General features: G+C 41.6%; 1 protein-coding gene across 2 annotated transcripts in view; it reads left to right on the top strand.

Moving 5' to 3' along the window:
- Positions 1-26,255, top strand: part of ZNF106 (zinc finger protein 106) — a 693,205-nt gene that overhangs the window by 14,625 nt on the left and 652,325 nt on the right. The window lies entirely within an intron of this gene.

The raw sequence follows: 26,255 nt of genomic DNA, 5'->3' as shown, positions 1-26,255 counted from the left end.
ATTGTTCTTGGTTTACACAAAACCTTTACAAAACATATTTGTGAGTTTTACAAAAGAATAAAATGCATTTTAGGAACTAAAAATGCACACGAATTTTGCTTATATAAAAAATACTTTCTTCATAAAAACAACATTAAAATAAAAAACGGAGTGCAATTTGCAACGTGCAATCAGTGCTGGATCTCCACTGTGAGAAACTATACACAGTCCAATGCAAAGAGAGAATAAGCTCAAAATGCCAACAGTGCAGTATTTCCACTATCAATATGATTAAGTCATGCAATTCCATGGCGACTCATACTTTATTGCATGAGGGCGTTTGAAGATTTGAAAAACATGTGAATTTTATCATCAGAGAGGAGTTTACAACTACCTTGCAAAATCGAATTGATGACATAAAATTGATAAACGATCCCACAATTACAGTACCCACTACATTGATTTTCTGATTATCTAGTCAGTGAAAAAAGAGTGATAGAAAACTATTCTATTCAAGCGGACCCGGGAGATGTAGTCAAGTCAGCATCGATTGTCAACATGCGAACCAGAGAGAGAACAAGAGAATTGTTTGTTCCCCACATGCATCTTGACCATAGCAGTTCCCTGGAGAAGGTAGTGTTTCCTATATTGTCCTCACCCACGGAGTAAATAGTTTTTCATAATGGGGACAATAGATCACAAGGTATTTTAAAGTTTCCATTTGTGAACTATGTCCACAGAATCGACAGGACCTTGAGTTTGTGATGCTGTTTTGATGCCAATGTTTGATGCGCTCATAGGTATGTAGCTGATTAAATTTAAACCTCATGTATATAGTGCAAGCTTTTTCACAAGGAAAGCATACCAGATACATCAATCTTGGTAACCTCTTTCTCGTGAACCTGGTTTATTCTTGATATGTATTGTAACCTCCCAGTACATCGATGGTGAGAGACCAATCGGCTCCATACAGTTATTTATTCTGTGTAAGCGGGACGTACACTTCAGATCAAGTGCAGTAATGTTAATGTTGTCCAAGATCACTTTCATTCTTATATCAAACCGTACCATGGACGGTGGATTAGACTCGAGAAGCATCTTTGAAAGATCTTCGTAGAGTGAATTTCTAGGTGGATTGAGGATCCGCGCATAGGTGTTCAATTGTCTCCATTGTAAACGGGCAGACAAGGGAGTAAAGAACCAATTCTTGACATAGTATGGCATTTGCCAGCGAAGTGGCCATCCCCAAAGTACATTTCCACCTTAGCGCTTGAATTGAGTTCAGGATGTTATCAATATCAAAGAGGCACATATCCAGGCCTTATAAAAGAATAGCTTCTGCCTTAAGCGTATAGAATTTGATGGCAGAAATGAGTTAAAACATAGAGTGCTTTCTGTAGATGATTTTTAATTGTGATGTGAGAGGTCTTGATTTTTGCTTCAATGAGTTGTGCCAATTTGCTAAAGATGATACATCGGACAGGTTGTATCCTAGATAACGAAGTTCCGATGTGCGCTCAATAGGTAAACCGTTTAGTGTCCATCTAAAAGGGAGAATCATTTTGCTGCCGGTAAACATTATGTTTTTAGATTTCACTGTGTTGGCGTGTAGGTTGTGTTTACGTGCAAAGGTGGAAAAATGTTCAATTTATTCTGGAGACCATATGGAGCCCTATCAAAAAATATGAGGTCATCTGCGAAGCTAGCCAATGCAGTCCCAGATGAGCTATCCTGATAGGAAACGTGATTTACTGTTCCCAAATTGTGTCCATGTCACAAAGATATAAGAAAAGTTAATTGAGATGGGAAATATATTTTACTCAGATGCGCCAACCTTAAAAATTAGTTTCGTTCTGGTGAGTCATCAAATCATAAATCCAATTCTTAATTGTGGAGAAAAATAAAGCTTCATTACAAATCAAGTGTCTTGTTCCAAAGATTTTTTAAATTATTGTTGTTACTTTTCACTTCCAAGTGTTATCATCACACGTTCAGTTCTGTAATTGTTTTTAGTTTTATAGGTCGAAGTGTTGTCTTCACAATCTAATATTTGATAAACAAAAGTTTTTTCAATCAATATGTCAATTCTCACTTTAATGTTAGTTTTTCCCACTCTCGACACGTGTTTCCCCACTGTTTATACAAGTGGTTCATTAGGAGAGTTATTCCTGCACAAAGATATAAATTAAATAGAGGTAAGGTTGCAACCTTGCTTGACCCCTGTATGAGTGGGGATCTCATCTGTGAGGGTGCCTGCCTGAATAATACGCACTCTATAACGAGTATCTCGATGGAGCAATGCAATCATATGGGTGACGAAAGAGGGGAAACCCAACTGTGCCATTTTTGGCCACAGCAAGTTGCGTATCGCACAATTGAAAGCTGAACTCCTATCTAGTGCGGCCATATACACAGGACCACCCGCCAATTTCTTGGATGCATCTAGCACATGGGCGAGCACCGTAACATTGAGGGCAGTTCCCGTATGCTTACGGAACCCAGTTTGGCAATGGGAAAAGGAGTCGTGTTCACGAATAAACCTATCCAGCTCATTGAGAAGCAAAATTGAAAACATCGTATAAGAGGCATCCATTATAGCGATAGGATGATAATTAGATGGTTTAGACTGGTTCCCTTTTTTATATATTGGTATTATAATAGAGGTGAGCCATGAATGAGCAATACTATTGGTACTGAAGATATTCTCAAACTTGGGATACCTGCACAAAAAGATGCGTTGGTGTTGATTGCGCAAGCCGGAATTCCATCCGGGCCGGATGCCTTGGAGAAATTTCTTTATTGCCCAAACAATGTCTTCCACTGACCGCTGAGTTCGTACCATGGAGGAGACTTTCGCAATTTGAAAAGAAATCTTAATGTGGGATTCTGGAATTTAAATTGCGTAAGCAACATGCTGTGTCCATGCTTCAGCTGAGATAGATGAATTCAAACTGACAGGAGTCTTAATGGTTACCCCTTTTAACATTGACCATATAGACTTGAAATCATGCTTACAGAGATGATAAATCCTAGCCTGATTGTCAGCGAGGTACAAATTATACTTAAGAACCTTAACAGAGTTCTTGTAAGTCTGAAGGATGTATTTTTTAAGTCTACTAAAGTTTTCAAATTAATCAGACTCCAATGTGAGCTCCCTTAGAATTTTTTTATTTTTTTCCCCATTTTAAGATCGTGCCCTCCCGCAGATAGTTGTGTTGATGTGGTTGAGATTGTGTTTTAGATAATTGAATGAGGTGATGGTGAATAATTAAGTTATTGCATTCTTCAATGCGTTTGATATCACTAGCTGAGTACGATGCATGTTCATCGAACTGTACAGTATCCTTGATGACTTTAACAGCGTGATGACATCTGATGATGTGGGAATGACTTCTAGTCTAGTTCGATGATGATCATGGATGGTCTCTAAAGTCATCCTTTTATACCAGGGCACTGGCCTTGCTCTAGGCAACCTTCCACATCGGACCTTGGTGGTAGCCTCAAGTCTGATTTGCAACTGGCCCCCTTCTCTGATGGGCCAGACAGGCAACACATGGTAGCGTGGAAGGCTACCCAGAGCAATGATAGTGGTCAGGATTAGTTCAAAGCCTTACATTCATCACCTTTTTAGTGCAAAAAGGGCTCCGAACTGGAAGATATGTGCGCAATGCAAAACCCAGTTCCATTACATCCATTTTCAAGAAGGTAACCCCATAGAATAGATCATTTTAAATATAATTTGCAATGTATCTCAGTTGATTGATTCACCTGCTGCCTGTTGCGTAACACAAAATGTCCCTCCCCCACAAGCTCCTCAACAAAGTAGGAACGCGTCACACTCTGGGTCGGCCTAGACCACCACACATGCACAGTGCCCCTAATGATCATGGTGCTGCGGGGTCACACGCACTCTCTGCTAGGTGAAAGATGCAAGTTTGTTTTTTAATCGAAGCTTAAAGCTTTCATCTAGTTTAGAAACAAGGGATAGTGCTGTCACCCATATATACCAGCCACAAGTGGCAGCTGGTGAATTTATTTATTAGAGCGAAGTGAATATTTGCCACAAGTATAGAAGTGCAACTGAGCATAGCGAGGGAGTCTGAGCTAATGAAACAGGGTGCAGATGGGGGGTGGGGAAGGAGTTTACAGCCCCACACCGGAGACATTTTTTTAATAATGGGTTCAAATTGTGCATTCATTTATATAGCACACTTTGTGAAAATAAAATAGGTAGAAAGCCAGACAGTTTGCAATCGGTTTTGTAGGGTCACTCATGAAAAAATCTAATAGATGCAAGTCTCCAACCGTACACAGGGGCATTTCCCAACATATTTTCATACCTTTCTCCACAATATATGCCAGTATAAAAACATTTTCACCCTGGCCGTGGCCATAAATTCCATGCTGGCTGCTACAATATATGCCAATATTCCCATATAAGAACGTACTCCTGTTTGCTTTGCACATAATGCCAATAATGATACTTTAAGAAAAACATGTCCAAGCTGGCTCTGACAATATATGCCAGTGCCCTTATGCAAGAACAAACTCCTGTTGGCTTTTCCATTAAAAATGCCATGCCGCAATAAGAAAACACGTCCAAACTGGCACCAATGTAGACAAGTTTAGAAACATAAGAATACTTATTATGCTTGCTTTATCATAATGTCCAGTACAAAATGTCATGACAGAGTAAGAAATGGCTTGACTGGCTGCACCAAAATGCCAGTCTAGCCACATCATAACACTCATAAAGTTGCCATTGCCCATAAACACTAGTAAAACATGCCATGTCACCCAGTGTTCCAGATAAGATTTTGAAGTAGGAGTATTTTACTCCCTATTTTTGAAAGTTGGGAGTAAAATTTTTTTTTAGGGAGTAGAAACGTGAGTCCCGTTCCCAATGGGAGTATTTTATAAACGAGTAAACGTATGTTTAACTGTAAAACAGAAATGTTTTTGTGAGAAATAAGTTGTTGCACCAAGTTATTTATGCAAATTAAAAGATACATTCGACTTCTTCCATAATTATAGTTGTTTCTTCCTGTGATACTACTGGTTCAAACGCATCCATGGAACTGTTTGGGTGAAAGCAGGGGCACACGCTCATATGTGTCCATTTCCCATTTTTTAATTGGGAGTATTTTTGCTCCCTATTTTTATTTTTTGGGAGTATTTGTAAATTTTTAGGGAGTAAAAGTGGCTGATACACCCCTTATCTGTAAGGCTGATGTCACCTTAAGAAATTGTCAACAATGCTCCAGTGCTTCCTGGGCCCCCCAGCACTTTGTCTGCACACATATTCACATTCATACCTTTTAAGCGAATTCTCAGAATTCTGCTTATTCTCTTCTACCTTGGAGACCCCAATCTCTTTTTGCTGCACTGAAGGACTTTTAATTTTTTTTCCTGGAGAGATTGAGACCTTTTCCCCACTCTCTCATGAATTTTTCTGTGATCAGAACTCTGTTTCTTTTAGTTTTTTGAGTCCGGTAAACTCCATAGGCATCATTTCTTTACGTTATGACACACAGCACCTCCAGTGCAGTGTCACAGTGAAATCATTTGTATTCCCGCTATGGTTTAAATACTTTCTCTTGGATAACTACTGTTTCCAAGAGCAGTGAAGAGAAATTGACTTTACTTACATTGTGTAACTTTATAGACCCAGCACACACTATCTTACAATAGGGTGCTGGAGGGGTTACTTAGTATCCCCTTTGTCTATATTCTCATGTAACATTTTCTACAGTTAATGGCTGGTGGCAGTGGTTTACTTTTTACTACCGTTGTGTGTTTCTACCACAGGCTGCAATTGCAGCTGTAGTAAAGCACCCATGAGTCTCCCTTTTGTCAAAATGGCTCTGGTCTTCCTTTTTTCGCCATTTCTTGTTGGAAAGGTCCTTCTTGAGATTTACTCTGCGTGCCAAAGCAGGTTCATTTATTTATTTGACATTTATAAAGCATGCAGAACCCAGAGGCATCTAGGCGCTGATACTTAAAAGGTTGGTTAAAGTTAGGTGCAGTTACAATAAAGTACATTTGCGCTTAGCTGTGGTTACACTAGAGTACAGTTACACTTCAGCATATACATTACATCAGTTATTACATCTCTGTAGTGGGAGTGGTGATTATTGAGCATGGTGAAAAATTCTGGGGTATTCGTTTTGCCTCTGGCAGTATTCACTGGTGAAGCCCGCCTCTGGCTCCAGCGTGTCTGCAGGGCAGGAAACGTGGCAGGTCCCCGAAACACCCTGTGCTTAGTCTCCTTGGTTACAGGAACGCACCCAAAGGTGATTGGCCGGCTGGCTGTCCTTGGACTACAGCCACCCTACTGTGTGATTAACTGCTAGTCTGCAAATCAATGGGAGAAACCTGAATTAAAGGTGAGGTATTTTGCTTGGAAGGTTGAGTCGACCACTGGATGAAGGAATCCAAAGAAGAACTTGGAAGAGAGTCTTGCTGCAACTCCTGGACCGTTGGTTTGCCCGGTGAAGCCCTTCTGCATTGCTGAAGCTCCGAATTCGCCTCGACTAGAGAAGCCCTGCAAAGGACGATTTCTTCCCCAGGGTTGGGGGACCAAACTCATCTGGAAATCCTCTCGGAGCAAGCTGTACTTCCATTGTTGCTGCAGGAACCGATTGCCAGGGAGAGGAACACAAGAATCAAGTGTGTCATCTTAGTCGGACCCGTGCTCCAGGAAGATCCTCCAGACTCCCATGAAGCAGGACTGACCGAGCCTGAGCCACCTCAACAGAGTCCTGGACCCCAGATGTGAGGGAAGTCCATAAGGTATTCGAGAACTGCAGTGTTGCTATTCACGTGAAGCTGAAACCGCGAAGTGCAGCTGATCTGAAGTTTGCCCATTGCTGCCGCCGACCTTCAAACCGTAGTTCAGGAGTCCCCAGACGTCCTCCCTCTTGTCCCCACGATCCTGGATCTGCATAACATCAAATAAGTGCTTGCAGTCAGCGTCTTCGGGCTTGTTGCACCAAATATTAAAATCGCTGAGAATAATTAGTTTTCCATGCTGAAGTGCTTCTTGTCACAAGTAAGCATCCAGGGCGTCTAAAAACAAAGCAGCCGAGCCAGAGGGTTTATAACAAAGTAACAGGTGTATTGTATGGCAACTCAATTCAACAAAGATATGTAACACATGACCTGTTTCACGATATGATTAACGTCTCTTGTCGTGGTCTGGGCGAACTTCCCTCCCCCAGATCCAAACAAGCGTTTTCTTCACAGTTCAAAGGAATAAAAACAAGGAAATCCAATTTAATACAAAGTTCTGTTGTTTCAGGCTCCCACTCCACCTGGAAAAAGAGCTGTCTTTTTGTAGCAACAACAAAAAGTTTGATCAAAATGGTTCAACACAATTTCAACTGCAGAAAGAATTGTAGCTTTTCTTCAACCAGCTTTCACAATTCTCCCCCATATGTCACAACTGGACATGATGTTTTTCTGTTAGAATGTGCAAGTGCTCAAAAGTGGAACTATTACTTGGCTTATTGTTTCACCTAGTTTCTTCTGGACCATTGCTTCTTGCCCTATGGGTATACTCGCGTGCCCGTCTACGTCCACATCAAAACAGAAAAGTTCTTCAATGGTAACTTCCCAATTTAGAATAAAAACAACTTCAATCTTTTTTTTTAACTTTAAAATTTTAGCAGGTTTCAGAGACTAGAACATTAACATTGATTCATTCTGGACCTATTGTTTAAATACCGATAGTGAAATGATGCACCTTGCTTTGTTTAGACTTTGGGGGTCGATAAGTAAACTACTTCCAAAGCTCACATCTACTGGGGGAGAATAATGAATTGTATTCTTGAATAATGGCAGATGGTCATTTGTGCTTCCCAGATATTGTGTATAAATGTGTTTTAATATGCTGGAAAGAAATCAGCAGTTTTACTATTTATTATTTTAGATATAGTAGTACTATGAATTGTAATTTTGAAGTTTATCAAGGATCAAGATTGTATAATATATGTGTGAAACACGTTTGCTATGAATGTACGATATGAATAATGTTTTATATGATGGATGATGAAATGGTTATGAGCTGTCTTTGAATTGTGAGAGAATTGTTATAGTTTCCACTTATTTGGCGCCCGTACTATTTCTTATGCTGGGGTTTACCCCATTGACTGTTTCAGCGCCTGAAAAATGCAGTTCCACAAGGTTTCTAATTTTCATTTCTTCCAATCTTTTATTCTCTCGAATTCATCAATTGATGATATAACAGGTGGTGCCGACACGTGTTTCGATACTAACAGGTCTTTTTCTAGGCTACCTTTTATAATTTTTGAATACATAAGGATTGGATACATATTTGGTGACAATGTGGTCCCCAGATCGGCATTCCCCATTCGTGATTTGTGTTATCGTGTGACATTTGTGTTTAGACACATTATGTGTGGGTGATTCAATTCCCAGTGAGCGTTTTGATTCATAGTGATTTTCAGATTGGTTCATACATTTTGCAGTAAAGGACAATTTTTAATAAACAGTATTAATAACAGTATTGAGTACATGTTTAGGGAGAGAAAAGAAGACATTTCCGTAAGTTTGGATGGAAATGGTCCTAATTGGTTTTGAGTGTTTGGTAATGATTGAGTCCGTTGCAACGAATCTCACCTGGTAGGTAATATAGAGGGATTGTCTTGGGTACTGCTTGTTGCAGGCAGTTCAGTTAATTACTGGGTAGTTGTATTGGCGAGGGCTCAGTCCGCGCAGTTGCCTGGTTGTTAGAGGTCAATGCCTAAGGGTAAGAAAATGTTGTAAGCTATTGTGAATAGTTCATGCCCAATGGCTGTGCTGATAGACATAGTGTAAAGACAGGGTTCCGTGGTTCAGTTCATATTTTGTATCAAATGTTACCATTGTGCGGCCCCGACAGTGGCGAAGTGCCCTGTTGGGGTTCAGTTGTCTAGGTGATTATCATAATAAGGGCACTGGTGCCCTGGGACCCTTCCCTCACTGGCCTGAAGCGGCTGCCTTGGGAAGGGCCTTTGTGCTTTTTGGGCAGGGCGTGTATACAGGGAAATAGTGCTGGCCCATGTTAAGATGACCGGGATCTAGGTGCGTGCCTGGTTGGGCTATACTCGTGTGGGTTCCGAACATGGGAACGCCGGTGCGCGAGTACATATGATATTCCGCATAAGGCGTTTTTCACAGTGCCTGTCCTATTAACTGCAGGTTGGCCGTGGTGTGCACATGGTTGTAAGTAACAACGGAGGTCGAAATAGTTGGTGGCTGAGTTACGTGATGCACCTGCGTTATCATTAAAGTGAAGCTAGATTTGGCAAAAAATACTGTGCGCGAGCTTGGGGAGCATCTTACCTCTTGTGTTGTATCTTTCTGCCTCCGGGTTCAGATACAAATGAGGAGTGTAATCCCTTAGAATTATATAGTTTCTTAAACGAGTGTCCATTGGTCCGTGGCCGGCATCCCTATTGGTTGTTGGGCTGTGGCCTCCAATTGGTTGCTGACAGTGCTGAATGCGGCTGTGGCACCTTGGTGCGCATTGGACAGATATGGGGTAGAACAAGAGCCTAACTAATTGCAGGGGTTCCTGTATGGCAGTAATGGTATGGCTGTGTTGTGGGGATTGGTAGCATTGTGCTAGTGATTATATGCATTGTAATTATAAGGTAATGTGATGCAGGCATGTAATCTGGTTCATTCAGTATGAGCGTGACGCTGTTCTCATGGTGCCAGACTGGCATCTGGATGTCAGTTGGGTCACCAAAATTCTACTGGTTTGTCCATGAGGGGGTCCATTTGGGATTGTCAGGTGATGGAGGTCATGGGAAATAGTGCCCAGTAGTGTGGGCCAATGTCTGAGTTACTGACTTCGTTCTGGTGGCATAGTGGGGTTAGTATAAATCAGGTAATAGTTATATTTTACATGAGCACATTGAGCTCATGCTCGGTATTCAGACCGAGCTCCGTATTTCTCATTCTATAAATGAGTCTTGCCTCATTTTGGCGAAGTCTCAGGGCTCGATTTCCTCCCCTGGAGTTGAACTTGATGGTCTCGAGACCAACACATCTGATATCTTTCTGATTGTCCATTTGATGTTTCTCTTGCCAGTGGGTGGCCAGTGGATATCTTGTTTCAGTGGTTTTCAGGGAATGTAGGTGTTCCCTTATCCTTGTCCTTAGTTCCCATATAGTGCTGCCTATATATTTCAGTCCACATATGCATATTATTACTTAAATAACAAATTTAGTGAGACAGTTGATGAATTGTTCGATCTTTTTTTCATAAAGATTATCGAAGTGCACTCTATTGGTTGTGGTTGCTTGAGGACACATTGTGCAGGTTCCGCATTTATGGAATCCAGACCCAGTATGTTGGGTCAGCCAGTTCTCACCTGGTCCACCCTGGGGTTCCATGAACGAGGGACTGAGAATGCTTTTAAGTGTTGGTCCTCGGCAGTAGGTCATTTTTGGTTTCTCTGATATCCAATCCTTTATATCTTAATCTGCTCCTAGGATATGCCAATGTCTAGTGAGTATCTTCTGAATCTGTGAGCTATCTCTGTTGTATTTTGTTATAAATCGGATGTCCTTCATCTGTTCTGTGGCGTTCCCTCTTTGTTTTGCCTGTAACAGCCCATTCCTGTTGATACTTGATCAATGGCCTGTGAGACGTTGGATGACTTGTATCCTCTTGGCAGGAATCTGTCGCAGAGTAGTTCACACTCTTCCTTATAGGAGTCATTTGTGCTGCAGTTTCTTCTAGCCCTTATTATTTCTCCTTTTGGTGTGTTCTCAATCACATTTTTTTTCTGGCAGCTGGTGGAGTAGAGAACTGAGTTGACCTCCGTAGTTTTTCTGAAGGTTCTGGTTTCAGGTCCAGTGGTTGTGGCGGTGATCCTGATATCTAGAAAGTCAATGGTGTGGTCATTTTCTGTCCCAATCAGCTCTGTTCCAAAGTTGTTACAATTCAGATACACCTTGTATTCTTCCAAGAGTTCTTTCCCACCAGTCCAAATTAGTAGGATGTCATCAATAAACCGATGCCATTTTAGGATGTTTCTTGTATCTTTCTTCCCTGAAAGCGTGAATCTGTTCGTATTTGTGCATGAACAGATTTGCAACAGCAGGTGCATAGGTCGCACCCATGGCGATGCCTTTCTTTTGTTTATAGTATGTTCCATTGAACAAAAAGAAGCTTTTTACTATGGAAAATTCCAGAATTTCCTTGACCATGGTAAGATGTTGGTAGTGAAATGCAGAGATTTGTGCAAATGCATAGTCGATTGCATCCAACGCATGTTGGTGTTCGATTGCTGTGTAGAGTGCCTTGACATCAAGGGTAACCAATAGATAATTTGGTTCCCATGTGATTCCTTGTAGGACAGCCAGAGTGTGCATAGTATCCCGTAGATAGGTGGGGATTTTAGGCACTTCTTTTTCAATAACATTGTTGATGTATTTGGCTAAGGGTTCATTGATTGAACCTATCACACTCATTATTGGTCTGCCTTCTGGTATGTTGTTAAATGTTTTATGCACTTTCGGAAGGAAATATATTGTTGGGATCCTTGGGTGATCAGTTCTTAGAAATCCTTCTTCATCATCTGTTAGTACTCCACTCATGTGCCATTTCTTGATTAGTTGGATGGATTGCTCCTTAATGTTGTTGATGGGATTGCTGGGTAAGACTTGGTAGCACCCTGGTGTTTCCAGGTGGGTTTGGGCCATCGTGATGTAATCCTTCCTATTCATGACAACAATGTTTCCCCCTTTGTCCGCCTCCTTGATGATCAGGTCGTAATTCATGCGAAGTTTGTTCATTGCATGAATTTCCTGGCTGTTTAGGTTAGCTTTCCTTCTTGATTTTGCTTTGAGCATTTTGTCTTCCATTATATGCAGGTCTCTAGTTACTGCTTTGGAGAAGATCTCAATCGCATTGTCCCCTTGTAGGTTAGGTGTGAAGATTGGTTTCCTCTCGAGTTCTTTGATTTTGATGTTGCACTCCTCAATGTCCAGATCATTCATCACTGATTCCTTTGTTAGTTCCTCTTCTTATTCTGTACAGGTTAGATTGACTAGTAAGTGTGTCTGGTCAATGTGTCCATGGTTATGTCACTAATTAGTGGTTTGGGTTTAGATTTGGTTTTCCATTCCACCTTAGTTGCGTTGAATTTCTTCAGTTTGAGCTTTCTAGGGAATTTGCAAAGGTCCATATGTACATCTGTGAAGTTTAGCCGGTTTGTAGGGGCAAATAACAATTCTCTCTGGATACACACAATAGGCACCACAAGCACGGGCCTTTTTACAAGTTTCCACCAACTGGCTGCTAGTACACCGATAACAGAGATGGGGGGGGGGGGGGTGCGGCAACCCATGGTCCCTGGTGCTCTTAACACAACTGTCTTTGAATTGTGTTTTATGGTATTTGAATTTTGTAAAAGTTTTATAACTGATTACAAATAAATATAAATAAATTAACATTGATTCATATAAGGGGCTTCTCCACAAATGATGCTCATCTCCCTCTGAATAGCTTCTTCCAGAAGGGTAGCCAGTTTGCCACCATTCTTTTCCCTCTGCATCAATACCGAAATAATGTTCAGGATAAAGTTTTTTTTCCTGCTTCTTCCTTGGCTGTAGCAATGTGAGTTTATATTAACCGCAATTATAAGTGTCGCAGAACCTAAGTCGCAACCTTGACAACCCTGGGGCTTCTTAACATTCCCCTCTTGTGTTTGGAAACTTCTGTTGGACTGCTATTGCCTGTTCTCTAATTTCTCTTGGCATGGGTATTGGTGGTATGCCTAAGATTCTAATAAGGCCTCCCCAACGGTTTGTTGTTTGCTCAAACTCATATATTCTGTTCTAGGGTTCATTTGATTCAACACTAGCCATTTCTGTGAATTTTCAATAGTTCTGTATTCGTAATGCTTATTAGCTTGCTTGTATACATTTTCAACAGTTCGGAATTCGGATTGTTTGTTTGCTTTTCACTCGCTCGCAAGTGGTTCTGCCTTTGCTGAACATGCAGCCTGCATCGGAGCGCTCCAGAGCCACTTGTTCCCCTAATACTCATCGGGTAAGTCACTTCCAGGTGCTCTTCTTCGTGTTCACAAGACTGCTGACCCTGTGGCTTCTCCGAACCAGGTGCACCTTCTCTTTGGTCTCTGACGCTTCCGCAGCGCTGGTCTGGAGCCGTTCTGACTTCGAAGAGTCTCCGGCACACTCCAGCCACCTGATACCTCTCGAATGCTCATACTACATCTGCTTCACACTGCACAACCTCTGCACATTGTAGTCTTCCTGGGTAAGCGACCTCTGCAGTTTAGAATTTTAGAGGTACTGACCCTCTCGGTACTTGTTTTAATCCCGGCATCTTTGTGGTCCTCTAGTTCTTCATCCCACTGCATGCACAGCCCGTACTGACTTCTACAATTCTGCTTCCTCATTACCTTCACCTGAGAGGGCCTATTAAACTTCCCAGTCCCCCTCGGGTGTAGGTCATTTTTACTAATTAGCTAACCACTCCTGCATCTTTGTTCCTCTGCCTCTCTCGTCCGCATACTGAGGGAATTCTGGGACATGAGGTCCCTTATGAAAAATCATTTTTGTAACTTTTTCTACTTTTCAATAGGCCATCAAGAGACTAGATTCTCAGGGGAAGTTAAACGGGGGAACTCCCCCCATCCTCCTGACCTGTTTCCTCCTTCATATGGTCCTCCTGCAGAACACCACCCCCAGGGTCGGGATCAGGAAGCGTCTGTCTTCCCCTGGCCGCGTGAGGAAGGTCCCAGACTGGAGTTTTGTGGGTGGGGGAATCACTACTGATTCGTCATAGACCTAAGTAAAATGCTTCAGCTGACGAAAAGGCAACAGACATTAACCCCCCTCTCTGAAAGATTGACAGTGACTGCTGGAATGTCCTTCATAGACAGGTGAATCTGGCTACCCAAACTCTATAACCTGAATCTCTTAATATCCATGCTCTTCGGCAGATCCCAAAAATAACAGAAATGTGTGTAATTCGACTGAATAAATTCGTCCCGCCTTACTTCTGTATAAATACTCCTGCAACGTCTGTGGATACTGGGTACATCTCCTCAATGCCACATTCAAACCCAAGAGAAACATAGTTGATTTATCTGCATTCATTATGTTTTCTTATCTAATTTTAACATTTTTTTTAATCTTAAAATGCCTATGTTTTGTATGTAAACATTTTCAAAAGTCGTATGGAAAGTGTGCCATTTGGCAGGGTAACTTTGGCTCCCAACTGCTCATGAAGGTTAAAACACAGATGGATTTGCCAGTCTATGAATCTCTTTGGTCTTCACAGCACACCAAGCAAACTGGGTAGGGTCTGTCCAGTGAATTTCGCAATATGTCTAAGCAACGAAACCAGACATCAAACAAAGAGTTGATCTAGAATATATAATGTTGGCGCTGGTGTGGGTCAAGAGAATGGAGTATTTTAGTGTTACTAGAGTGCCCGTTTAACAACATGGCATACTCCCATTTAAGCTGCTAACTCTGCCTTCCAGCCAATCTCCAGCTCGCCTCACCTAGAACAGGTGCCATACGAAGAATTGTATTTGACTCTGTAACACACAGACAAAGGTATCTGTTCATAATGGGTTTCTACAATATGCTCTGTGCAGCTGTCCTTCTGAACTCCTTACGACCTTATACAGGCAGAGTGACAGACGTGGTGTGTATCTTTGATTTGTGAACACGATTCATTATTAATCAATTACAGACCTACCTTTTATACATACAAATGTAGTCTCCCCATCTCCGGATGCTTGGCAGAATAGTAAATGTTCTCTTTTTGCCACATGAAATTAAACTAAAGTGGTTTTCTGGGGAATGTATGGGACCCCCCTCCGTGCCTCCCCTGCAGGGAGGCAAAAAGAAGTGCTTCATATTTCAACAGCCTGTTATATTTTATGTTTGAGGGATAAACTGCTATGAAGACATTCTACCATAAACCCCTGAATTTGTTACAGCTGCCACGACACTTGTCATGTAAGTTACATCATTCGTTCATCTCAGTTTCACCCTTTCCAATGATGCCTGTTCTGTACGTCTGCTCATTCATGTGTAGTTAATTTACCCCAGTACATTTCCACGGGGTTGGTCTGCAGAATAGAACACCAGCTGTATTCAAAATGTTTGTTGAAGCCAATGGCTTATGTCGCAGGCTTCAGGCTGCCTTGCCCCATTATTGGCATTTACATGAAACTGACTATGGAGGGAACGTCTGGCAATCTTCATAACATTTGAATTTTCAGATGTCATCGCCCTGTCCTCTCTGCCACAGCTGTTGCTTTATATAGTTAAGTCTTTGCAGCCCTTGAGCTGCTCCAGATTTTGCCCGGACATGCCTACAAACCATGGGGGGAGTGCTCTAGCAAAACCAGAGAAACCTATTCAATCTGAAAGATCTGTTCATTTTTTAAGTTCTACCCTGAGAGAATCTAAATACTCTAAACATGGTGTATAATAAACACGCGAAGTTAAAGAAATGAATGTCTTTATTTCTTCCATGTTCAAGAATAGCGTGTCGGACGTTTCCGCCTCCCTACACTGCTGCATACATGTATCATCTTTCAGGGAGGACCAAGAGTTGGTTTGCTCAATTACGAAGCCTCTAAGCAGTGGCAATGCCGAAAAGTTATTTCCCCCACCGCCTCCCCATCTCCCCACAAGGTGGCCCTCTCAAACATGCACAATGATAGAAGTGCCCAGAAAGCACTTTTCCACTACTCTCGTTTCCTTTAAATACTTCACCATTACGTCTTTGTGAAGAATAATGTTACCTCTGTGCTATGGCGGCTTACTAAAGGGCGATGTAAATGTTTTTTAGTACTATAGAAAGAATTATGAAATGTGTTGATTAAATAGAACAGTATCTTCTAAATATCCCTCATGGTCTAGCCACCTGTCCTGTTTTACTGGCCCTGATAGCGATGTTTGGGCGAAAACATTTTATGGGGGTGTAGTTCACTGCAATACAACATTCCTTGTCTCCTGCTTTGCATCATGGCCATCATTTTACAGGGTTGTAGTACACATCAATACATCACATCAATACATCATTCCTTGTCTCCTGCTTTGTATCATGGCCATAATTGTATATGGTTGTAGTAAACAGCAATACAGCATTCCTTGTCTCCTGCTTTAAATCATGGCCATGATAATACAACGAAAACATTTTATAGGGTTGTAGTACACGGCAATACAGTATTCCTTGTCTCCTGCTTTGCATCATGGTATAATCTTGTAGGGTTGTAATACACTGCAATACAGCATTCCTTGTCTCCTGCTTTGCATCATGGCCATCATTGTTTAGGGTTGTAGTACTGCAATACAGCATTCCTTGTCTCCTGCTTTGCATTATGGCCATAGCTTTATAGGGTTGTAGTACACTGCAATACAGCATTCCTTGTCTCCTGCTTTGCATTATGGCAATAGCTTTATAGGGTTGTAGTACACTGCAATACAGCTTTCCTTGTCTCTTGCTTTGCATTATGGCCATAGCTTTATAGGGTTGTAGTACACTGCAATACAGCATTCCTTGTCTCCTGCTTTGCATTATGGCAATAGCTTTATAGGGTTGTAGTACACTGCAATACAGCTTTCCTTGTCTCTTGCTTTGCACCATGCCATAATTTTATAGGGTTGTAGTACACAGCAATACAGCATTCCTTGTCTCCTGCTTTGCATCATGGCCATAATCTTATAGGGTTGTAGTACACTGCAATACAGCATTTCTTGTCTCCAGCTTTGTATCATGGCCATAATCTTATAGGGTTGTAGTACACTGCAATACAGCATTTCTTGTCTCCTGCTTTGCATTATGGCCATAGCTTTATAGGGTTGTAGTACACTGCAATACAGCATTCCTTGTCGCCTGCTTTGCGTCATGGCCATAATCTTATAGGGTTGTAGTACACTGCAATACAGCATTTCTTGTCTCCTGCTTTGCATCATGGCCATCATTGTTTAGGGTTGTAGTACTGCAATACAGCATTCCTTGTCTCCTGCTTTGCATTATGGCCATAGCTTTATAGGGTTGTAGTACACTGCAATGCAGCATTCCTTGTCTCCTGCGTTGCATTATGGCAATAGCTTTATAGGGTTGTAGTACACTGCAATACAGCTTTCCTTGTCTCTTGCTTTGCACCATGCCATAATTTTATAGGGTTGTAGTACACAGCAATACAGCATTCCTTGTCTCCTGCTTTGCATCATGGCCATAATCTTATAGGGTTGTAGTACACTGCAATACAGCATTTCTTGTCTCCAGCTTTGTATCATCGCCATAATCTTATAGGGTTGTAGTACACTGCAATACAGCATTTCTTGTCTCCTGCTTTGCATCATGGCCATCATTGTTTAGGGTTGTAGTACTGCAATACAGCATTCCTTGTCTCCTGCTTTGCATTATGGCCATAGCTTTATAGGGTTGTAGTACACTGCAATACAGCATTCCTTGTCTCTTGCTTTGCATCATGGCCATAATTGTATAGGGTTGTAGTGCACAGCAATACCGCATTCCTTGTCTCCTGCTTTGCATCATGGCCATAATTGTATAGGGTTGTAGTACACTGTAATACAGCATTCCTTGTCTCCTGCTTTGCATCATGGCCATGATTTTATAGGGTTGTAGTACACAGCAATACAGCATTACTTGTCTCCAGCTTTGCATCATGGCCATAATTCTATAGGGTTGTAGTACACGGCAATACAGCATTACTTGTCTCCAGCTTTGCATCATGGCCATAATTCTATAGGGTTGTAGTACACTGCAATACAGCATTCCTTGTCTCCTGCTTTGCATTATGGCCATAGCTTTATAGGGTTGTAGTACACTGCAATACAGCATTCCTTGTCTCCTGCTTTGCATTATGGCCATAATCCTACAGGGTTGTAGTACACAGCAATACAGCATTCCTTGTCTCCTGCTTTACATTATGGCCATAATTCTATAGGTTTGTAGTACACTGCAGTGCAGAATTCCTTGTCTCCTGCTTTGCATTAGGGCCATAATTCTATAGGGTTGTAGTACAAAGTAATACAGCATTCCTTGTCTCCTGCTTTGCATCATGGCTATAATCTTACAGGGTTGTAGTACACTGCAATACAGTTTTCCTTGTCTCTTGCTTTGCATCATGCCATAATTGTATAGGGTTGTAGTGCACAGCAATACCGCATTCCTTGTCTCCTGCTTTGCATCATGGCCATAATCTTACAGGGTTGTAGTACACTGCAATACAGCATTCCTTGTCTCCTGCTTTGCATTATGGCAATAGCTTTATAGGGTTGTAGTACACTGCAATACAGTTTTCCTTGTCTCTTGCTTTGCACCATGCCATGATTTTATAGGGTTGTAGTACACTGCAATATAGCTTTCCTTGTCTCCTGCTTTGCATTATGGCCATAGCTTTATAGGGTTGTAGTACACTGCAATACAGCGTTCCTTGTCTCCTGCTTTGCATTATGGCCATAGCTTCATAGGGTTGTAATACACTGCAATACAGCTTTCCTTGTCTCTTGCTTTGCATCATGCCATAATTTTATAGGGTTGTAGTACAAAGCAATACAGCATTCCTTGTCTCCTGCTTTGCATCATGGCCATAATCTTACATGGTTGTAGTACACATCAATACAGCATTCCTTCTCTCCTGCTTTGCATTATGGCCATAGCTTTATAGGGTTGTAGTACACTGCAATACAGCATTCCTTGTCTCCTGCTTTGTATTATGGCCAAAGCTTTATAGGGTTGTAGTACACTGCAATACAGCTTTCCTTGTCTCCTGCTTTGCATTATGGCCATAATCTTACAGGGTTGTAGTACACAGCAATACAGCATTCCTTGTCTCCTGCTTTGCATTATGGCCATAGCTTTATAGGGTTGTAGTACACTGCAATACAGCATTCCTTGTCTACTGCTTTGCATCATGGCCATAATCTTACAGGGTTGTAGTACACAGCAAATCAGCATTCCTTGTCTCCTGCTTTGCATTATGGCCATAGCTTTATAGGGTTGTAGTACACTGCAATACAGCATTCCTTGTCTCCTGCTTTGCATTATGGCAATAGCTTTATAGGGTTGTAGTACACTGCAATACAGCTTTCCTTGTCTCTTGCTTTGCATCATGCCATAATTGTATAGGGTTGTAGTACACAGCAATACAGCATTCCTTGTCTCCTGCTTTGCATCATGGCCATAATCTTACAGGGTTGCAGTACAGTGCAATTCTGCATTCCTTGTCTCCTGCTTTTCATTATGGCCATAGCGTTATAGGGTTGTAGTACACTGTAATACAGCTTTCATTGTCTCTTGCTTTGCATCATGGCCATAATTGTATAGGGTTGTAGTGCACAACAATACCGCATTCCTTGTCTCCTGCTTTGCATCATGGCCATAATCTTACAGGGTTGTAGTACACAGCAATACAGCATTCCTTGTCTCCTGCTTTGCATTATGGCCATAGCTTTATAGGGTTGTAGTACACTGCAATACAGTTTTCCTTGTCTCCTGCTTTGCATTATGGCAATAGCTTTATAGGGTTGTAGTACACTGCAATACAGCATTCCTTGTCTCCTGCTTTGCATTATGGCAATAGCTTTATAGGGTTGTAGTACACTGCAATACAGTTTTCCTTGTCTCTTGCTTTGCACCATGCCATAATTTTATAGGGTTGTAGTACACAGCAATACAGCATTCCTTGTCTCCTGCTTTGCATCATGGCCATAATCTTACAGGGTTGCAGTACAGTGCAATTCAGCATTCCTTGTCTCCTGCTTTGCATTATGGCCATAGCGTTATAGGGTTGTAGTACACTGTAATACAGCTTTCCTTGTCTCTTGCTTTGCATCATGGCCATAATTGTATAGGGTTGTAGTGCACAGCAATACCACATTCCTTGTCTCCTGCTTTGCATCATGGCCATAATTGTATAGGGTTGTAGTACATTGTAATACAGCATTCCTTGTCTCCTGCTTTGCATCATGGCCATGATTTTATAGGGTTGTAGTGCACAGCAATACCACATTCCTTGTCTCCTGCTTTGCATCATGGCCATAATTGTATAGGGTTGTAGTACACTGTAATACAGCATTCCTTGTCTCCTGCTTTGCATCATGGCCATGATTGTATAGAGTTGTAGTACACGGCAATACAGCATTACTTGTCTCCAGCTTTGTATCATGGCCATAATTCTATAGGGTTGTAGTACACTGCAATACAGCATTCCTTGTCTCCTGCTTTACATTATGGCCATAATTCTATAGGTTTGTAGTACACTGCAATGCAGAATTCTTGTCTCCTGCTTTGCATCATGGCTATAATCTTACAGGGTTGTAGTACACTGCAATACAGTATTCCTTGTCTCCTGCTTTGCATTATGGCCATAGCTTTATAGGGTTGTAGTACACTGCAATACAGCATTCCTTGTCTCCTGCTTTGCATTATGGCAATAGCTTTATAGGGTTGTAGTACACTGTAATACAGCTTTCCTTGTCTCTTGCTTTGCATCATGCCATAATTTTATAGGGTTGTAGTACAAAGCAATACAGCATTCCTTGTCTCCTGCTTTGCATCATGGCCATAATCTTACATGGTTGTAGTACACAGCAATACAGCATTCCTTGTCTCCTGCTTTGCATTATGGCCATAGCTTTATAGGGTTGTAGTACACTGCAATACAGCATTCCTTGTCTCCTGCTTTGCATTATGGCCAAAGCTTTATAGGGTTGTAGTACACTGCAATACAGCTTTCCTTGTCTCCTGCTTTGCATTATGGCCATAATCTTACAGGGTTGTAGTACACAGCAATACAGCATTCCTTGTCTCCTGCTTTGCATTATGGCCATAGCTTTATAGGGTTGTAGTACACTGCAATACAGCATTCCTTGCCTCCTGCTTTGCATTATGGCCATAGCTTTATAGGGTTGTAGTACACTGCAATACAGCATTCCTTGTCTCCTGCTTTGCATCATGGCCATAATCTTACATGGTTGTAGTACACAGCAAATCAGCATTCCTTGTCTCCTGCTTTGCATTATGGCCATAGCTTTATAGGGTTGTAGTACACTTCAATACAGCATTCCTTGTCTCCTGCTTTGCATCATGGCCATAATCTTACATGGTTGTAGTACACAGCAAATCAGCATTCCTTGTCTCCTGCTTTGCATTATGGCAATAGCTTTATAGGGTTGTAGTACACTGCAATACAGCTTTCCTTGTCTCTTGCTTTGCATCATGCCATAATTGTATAGGGTTGTAGTACACAGCAATACAGCATTCCTTGTCTCCTGCTTTGCATCATGGCCATAGCGTTATAGGGTTGTAGTACACTGTAATACAGCTTTCCTTGTCTCTTGCTTTACATCATGGCCATAATTGTATAGGGTTGTAGTGCACAGCAATACCGCATTCCTTGTCTCCTGCTTTGCATCATGGCCATGATTGTATAGGGTTGTAGTACACTGTAATACAGCATTCCTTGTCTCCTGCTTTGCATCATGGCCATGATTTTATAGGGTTGTAGTACACGGCAATACAGCATTACTTGTCTCCAGCTTTGCATCATGGCCATAATTCTATAGGGTTGTAGTACACTGCAATACAGCATTCCTTGTCTCCTGCTTTGCATTATGGCCATAGCTTTATAGGGTTATAGTATACTGCAATGCAGCTTTCCTTGTCTCCTGCTTTGCATCATGGCCATAATCTCACAGGGTTGTAGTACACAGCAATACAGCATTCCTTGTCTCTTGCTTTGCATCATGCCATAATTTTATAGGGTTGTAGTACAAAGCAATACAGCATTCCTTGTCTCCTGCTTTGCATCATGGCCATAATCTTACATGGTTGTAGTACACAGCAATAGAGCATTCCTTGTCTCCTGCTTTGCATTATGGCCATAGCTTTATAGGGTTGTAGTACACTGCAATACAGCATTCCTTGTCTCCTGCTTTGCATTATGGCCATAATCTTACAGGGTTGTAGTACACAGCAATACAGCATTCCTTGTCTCCTGCTTTGCATTATGGCCATAGCTTTATAGGGTTGTAGTACACTGCAATACAGCATTCCTTGTCTCCTGCTTTGCATTATGGCCATAGCTTTATAGGGTTGTAGTACACTGCAAATCAGCATTCCTTGTCTCCTGCTTTGCATTATGGCCATAATCTTACAGGGTTGTAGTACACAGCAATACAGCATTCCTTGTCTCCTGCTTTGCATCATGGCCATAATTGTATAGGGTTGTAGTACACTGTAATACAGCATTCCTTGTCTCCTGCTTTGCATCATGGCCATGATTTTATAGGGTTGTAGTACACGGCAATACAGCATTACTTGTCTCCAGCTTTGCATCATGGCCATAATTCTATAGGGTTGTAGTACACTGCAATACAGCATTCCTTGTCTCCTGCTTTGCATCATGGCCATAATCTCACAGGGTTGTAGTACACAGCAATACAGCATTCCTTGTCTCCTGCTTTGACTTATGGCCATAATCTTACAGGGTTGTAGTACACTGCAATACAGCATTTCTTGTCTCCTGCTTTGCATCATGGCCATAATTGTATAGAGTTGTAGTATACAGCAATACACATTCCTTGTCTCCTGCTTTGCATCATGGCCATAATTGTATAGGGTTGTAGTACACAGCAATACAGCATTCCTTGTCTCCTGCTTTGACTTATGGCCATAATCTTACAGGGTTGTAGTACACTGCAATACAGCATTCCTTGTCTCCTGCTTTGACCTATGGCCATAATCTTACAGGGTTGTAGTACACTGAAATACAGCATTTCTTGTCTCCTGCTTTGCATCATGGCCATAATTGTATAGAGTTGTAGTATACAGCAATACACATTCCTTGTCTCCTGCTTTGCATCATGGCCATAATTGTATAGGGTTGTAGTATAGAGCAATACAGCATTCCTTTTCTCATGCTTTGCATCATGGCATAATCTTGTAGGGTTGTAGTACACGGCAATACAGCATTTCTTGTCTCTTGCTTTGTGTTATGGCCCTAGTTTTATAGGGTTGTAGTACACTGTAATACAGCTTTCCTTGTCTCCTGCTTTTCATCATGGCCATGATTTTATAGGGTTGTAGTACACAGCAATACAGCATTACTTGTCTCCTGCTTTACATTATGGCCATAATTCTATAGGTTTGTAGTACACTGCAATGCAGAATTCCTTGTCTCCTGCTTTGCATTAGGACCATAATTCTATAGGGTTGTAGTACACAGTAATACAGCATTCCTTGTCTCCTGCTTTGCATCATGGCCATAATCTTACAGGGTTGTAGTACACTGCAATATAGTATTCCTTGTCTCCTGCTTTGCATTATGGCCATAGCTTTATAGGGTTGTAGTACACTGCAATACAGCTTTCCTTGTCTCCTGCTTTGCATTATGGCCATAGCTTCATAGGGTTGTAGTACACTGCAATACAGCTTTCCTTGTCTCTTGCTTTGCATCATGCCATAATTTTATAGGGTTGTAGTACAAAGCAATACATCATTCCTTGTCTCCTGCTTTGCATCATGGCCATAATCTTACAGGGTTGTAGTACACAGCAATACAGCATTCCTTGGCTCCTGCTTTGCATCATGGCCATAATTGTATAGGGTTGTAGTACACGGCAATACAGTATTCCTTGTCTCCTGCTTTGCATCATGGCATAATCTTGTAGGGTTGTAGTACACGGCAATACAGTATTCCTTGTCTCCTGCTTTGCATCATGGCATAATCTTGTAGGCGTGTAGTACACGGCAATACAGCATTTCTTGTCTCCTGCTTTGTGTTATGGCCCTAGTTTTGTAGGGTTGTAGTACACTGCAATACAGCTTTCCTTGTCTCTTGCTTTGCATCATGCCATAATTGTATAGGGTTGTAGTACACAGCAATACAGCATTCCTTGTCTCCTGCTTTTCATTATGGCTATAGCTTTATAGGGTTGTAGTACACTGCAATACAGCATTCCTTGTCTCCTGCTTTGCATTATGGCCATAGCTTTATAGGGTTGTAGTACACTGCAATACAGGTTTCCTTGTCTCTTGCTTTGCATCATGCCATAATTTTATAGGGTTGTAGTACACAGCAATACAGCATTCCTTGTCTCTTGCTTTGCATCATGCCATAATTTTATAGGGTTGTAGTACACAGCAATACCGCATTCCTTGTCTCCTGCTTTGCATCATGGCCATAATTGTATAGGGTTGTAGTACACTGCAATACAGCATTCCTTGTCTCCTGCTTTGCATTATGGCCATGGCTTTATAGGGTTGTAGTACACTGCAATACAGCTTTCCTTGTCTCTTGCTTTGCATCATGCCATAATTTTATAGGGTTGTAGTACACAGCAATACAGCATTCCGTGTCTCCTGCTTTGCATCATGGCCATAATCTTACAGGGTTGTAGTACACAGCAAATCAGCATTCCTTGTTTCCTGCTTTGCATTATGGCCATAGCTTTATAGGGTTGTAGTACACTGCAATACAGCATTCCTTGTCTCCTGCTTTGCATTATGGCAATAGCTTTATAGGGTTGTAGTACACTGCAATACAGCTTTCCTTGTCTCTTGCTTTGCATCATGCCATAATTGTATAGGGTTGTAGTACACAGCAATACAGCATTCCTTGTCTCCTGCTTTGCATTATGGCCATAGCTTTATAGGGTTGTAGTACACTGCAATACAGGTTTCCTTGTCTCTTGCTTTGCATCATGCCATAATTTTATAGGGTTGTAGTACACAGCAATACAGCATTCCTTGTCTCCTGCTTTGCATCATGGCCATAATCTTACAGGGTTGCAGTACACTGCAATACAGGTTTCCTTGTCTCTTGCTTTGCATCATGCCATAATTTTATAGGGTTGTAGTACACAGCAATTCAGCATTCCTTGTCTCCTGCTTTTCATTATGGCCATAGCATTATAGGGTTGTAGTGCACTGTAATACAGCTTTCCTTGTCTCTTGCTTTGCATCATGGCCATAATTGTATAGGGTTGTAGTGGACAGCAATACCACATTCCTTGTCTCCTGCTTTGCATCATGGCCATAATTGTATAGGGTTGTAGTACACTGTAATACAGCATTCCTTGTCTCCTGCTTTGCATCATGGCCATGATTTTATAGGGTTGTAGTACACGGCAATACAGCATTACTTGTCTCCAGCTTTGCATCATGGCCATAATTGTATAGGGTTGTAGTACACAGTAATACAGCATTCCTTGTCTCCTGCTTTGCATTAAGGCCATAGCTTTATAGGGTTGTAGTACACTGCAATACAGCTTTCCTTGTCTCCTGCTTTGCATTATGGCCATACACTTACAGGGTTGTAGTACACAGCAATACAGCATTCCTTGTCTCCTGCTTTGCATTATGGCCATAGCTTTATAGGGTTGTAGTACACTGCAATACAGCATTCCTTGTCTCCTGCTTTGCATTATGACCATAGCTTCATAGGGTTGTAGTACACTGCAATACAGCTTTCCTTGTCTCCTGCTTTGCATTATGGCCATACACTTACGGGGTTGTAGTACACAGCAATACAGCATTCCTTGTCTCCTGCTTTGCATTATGGCCATAGCTTTATAGGGTTGTAGTACACTGCAATACAGCTTTCCTTGTCTCCTGCTTTGCATTATGACCATAGCTTCATAGGGTTGTAGTACACTGCAATACAGCTTTCCTTGTCTCCTGCTTTGCATTATGGCCATACACTTACGGGGTTGTAGTACACAGCAATACAGCATTCCTTGTCTCCTGCTTTGATTATGGCCATAGCTTTATAGGGTTGTAGTACACTGCAATACAGCATTCCTTGTCTCCTGCTTTGCATTATGGCCATAGCTTTATAGGGTTGTAGTACACTGCAATACAGTATTCCTTGTCTCCTGCTTTGCATCATGGCATAATCTTGTAGGGTTGTAGTACACGGCAATACAGTATTCCTTGTCTCCTGCTTTGCATCATGGCATAATCTTATAGGGTTGTAGTACACGGCAATACAGCATTTCTTATCTCCTGCTTTGTGTTATGGCCCTAGTTTTATAGGGTTGTAGTACACTGCAATACAGCTTTCCTTGTCTCCTGCTTTGCATCATGGCCATAATTGTATAGGGTTGTAGTACACGGCAATACAGCATTCCTTTTCTCCTGCTTTGCATTATGGCCATAGCTTTATAGTGTTGTAGTACACTGCAATACAGCTTTCCTTGTCTCTTGCTTTGCGTCATGGCCATAATTCTATAGG

The sequence above is a fragment of the Ambystoma mexicanum genome, chromosome 14, assembly GCF_040938575.1.
Source record: "Ambystoma mexicanum isolate Mex_15411 chromosome 14, UKY_AmexF1_1, whole genome shotgun sequence".
Classification (NCBI taxonomy): Eukaryota; Metazoa; Chordata; class Amphibia; order Caudata; family Ambystomatidae; genus Ambystoma; species Ambystoma mexicanum.
This window is presented reverse-complemented; position numbering and strand designations above follow the sequence as displayed.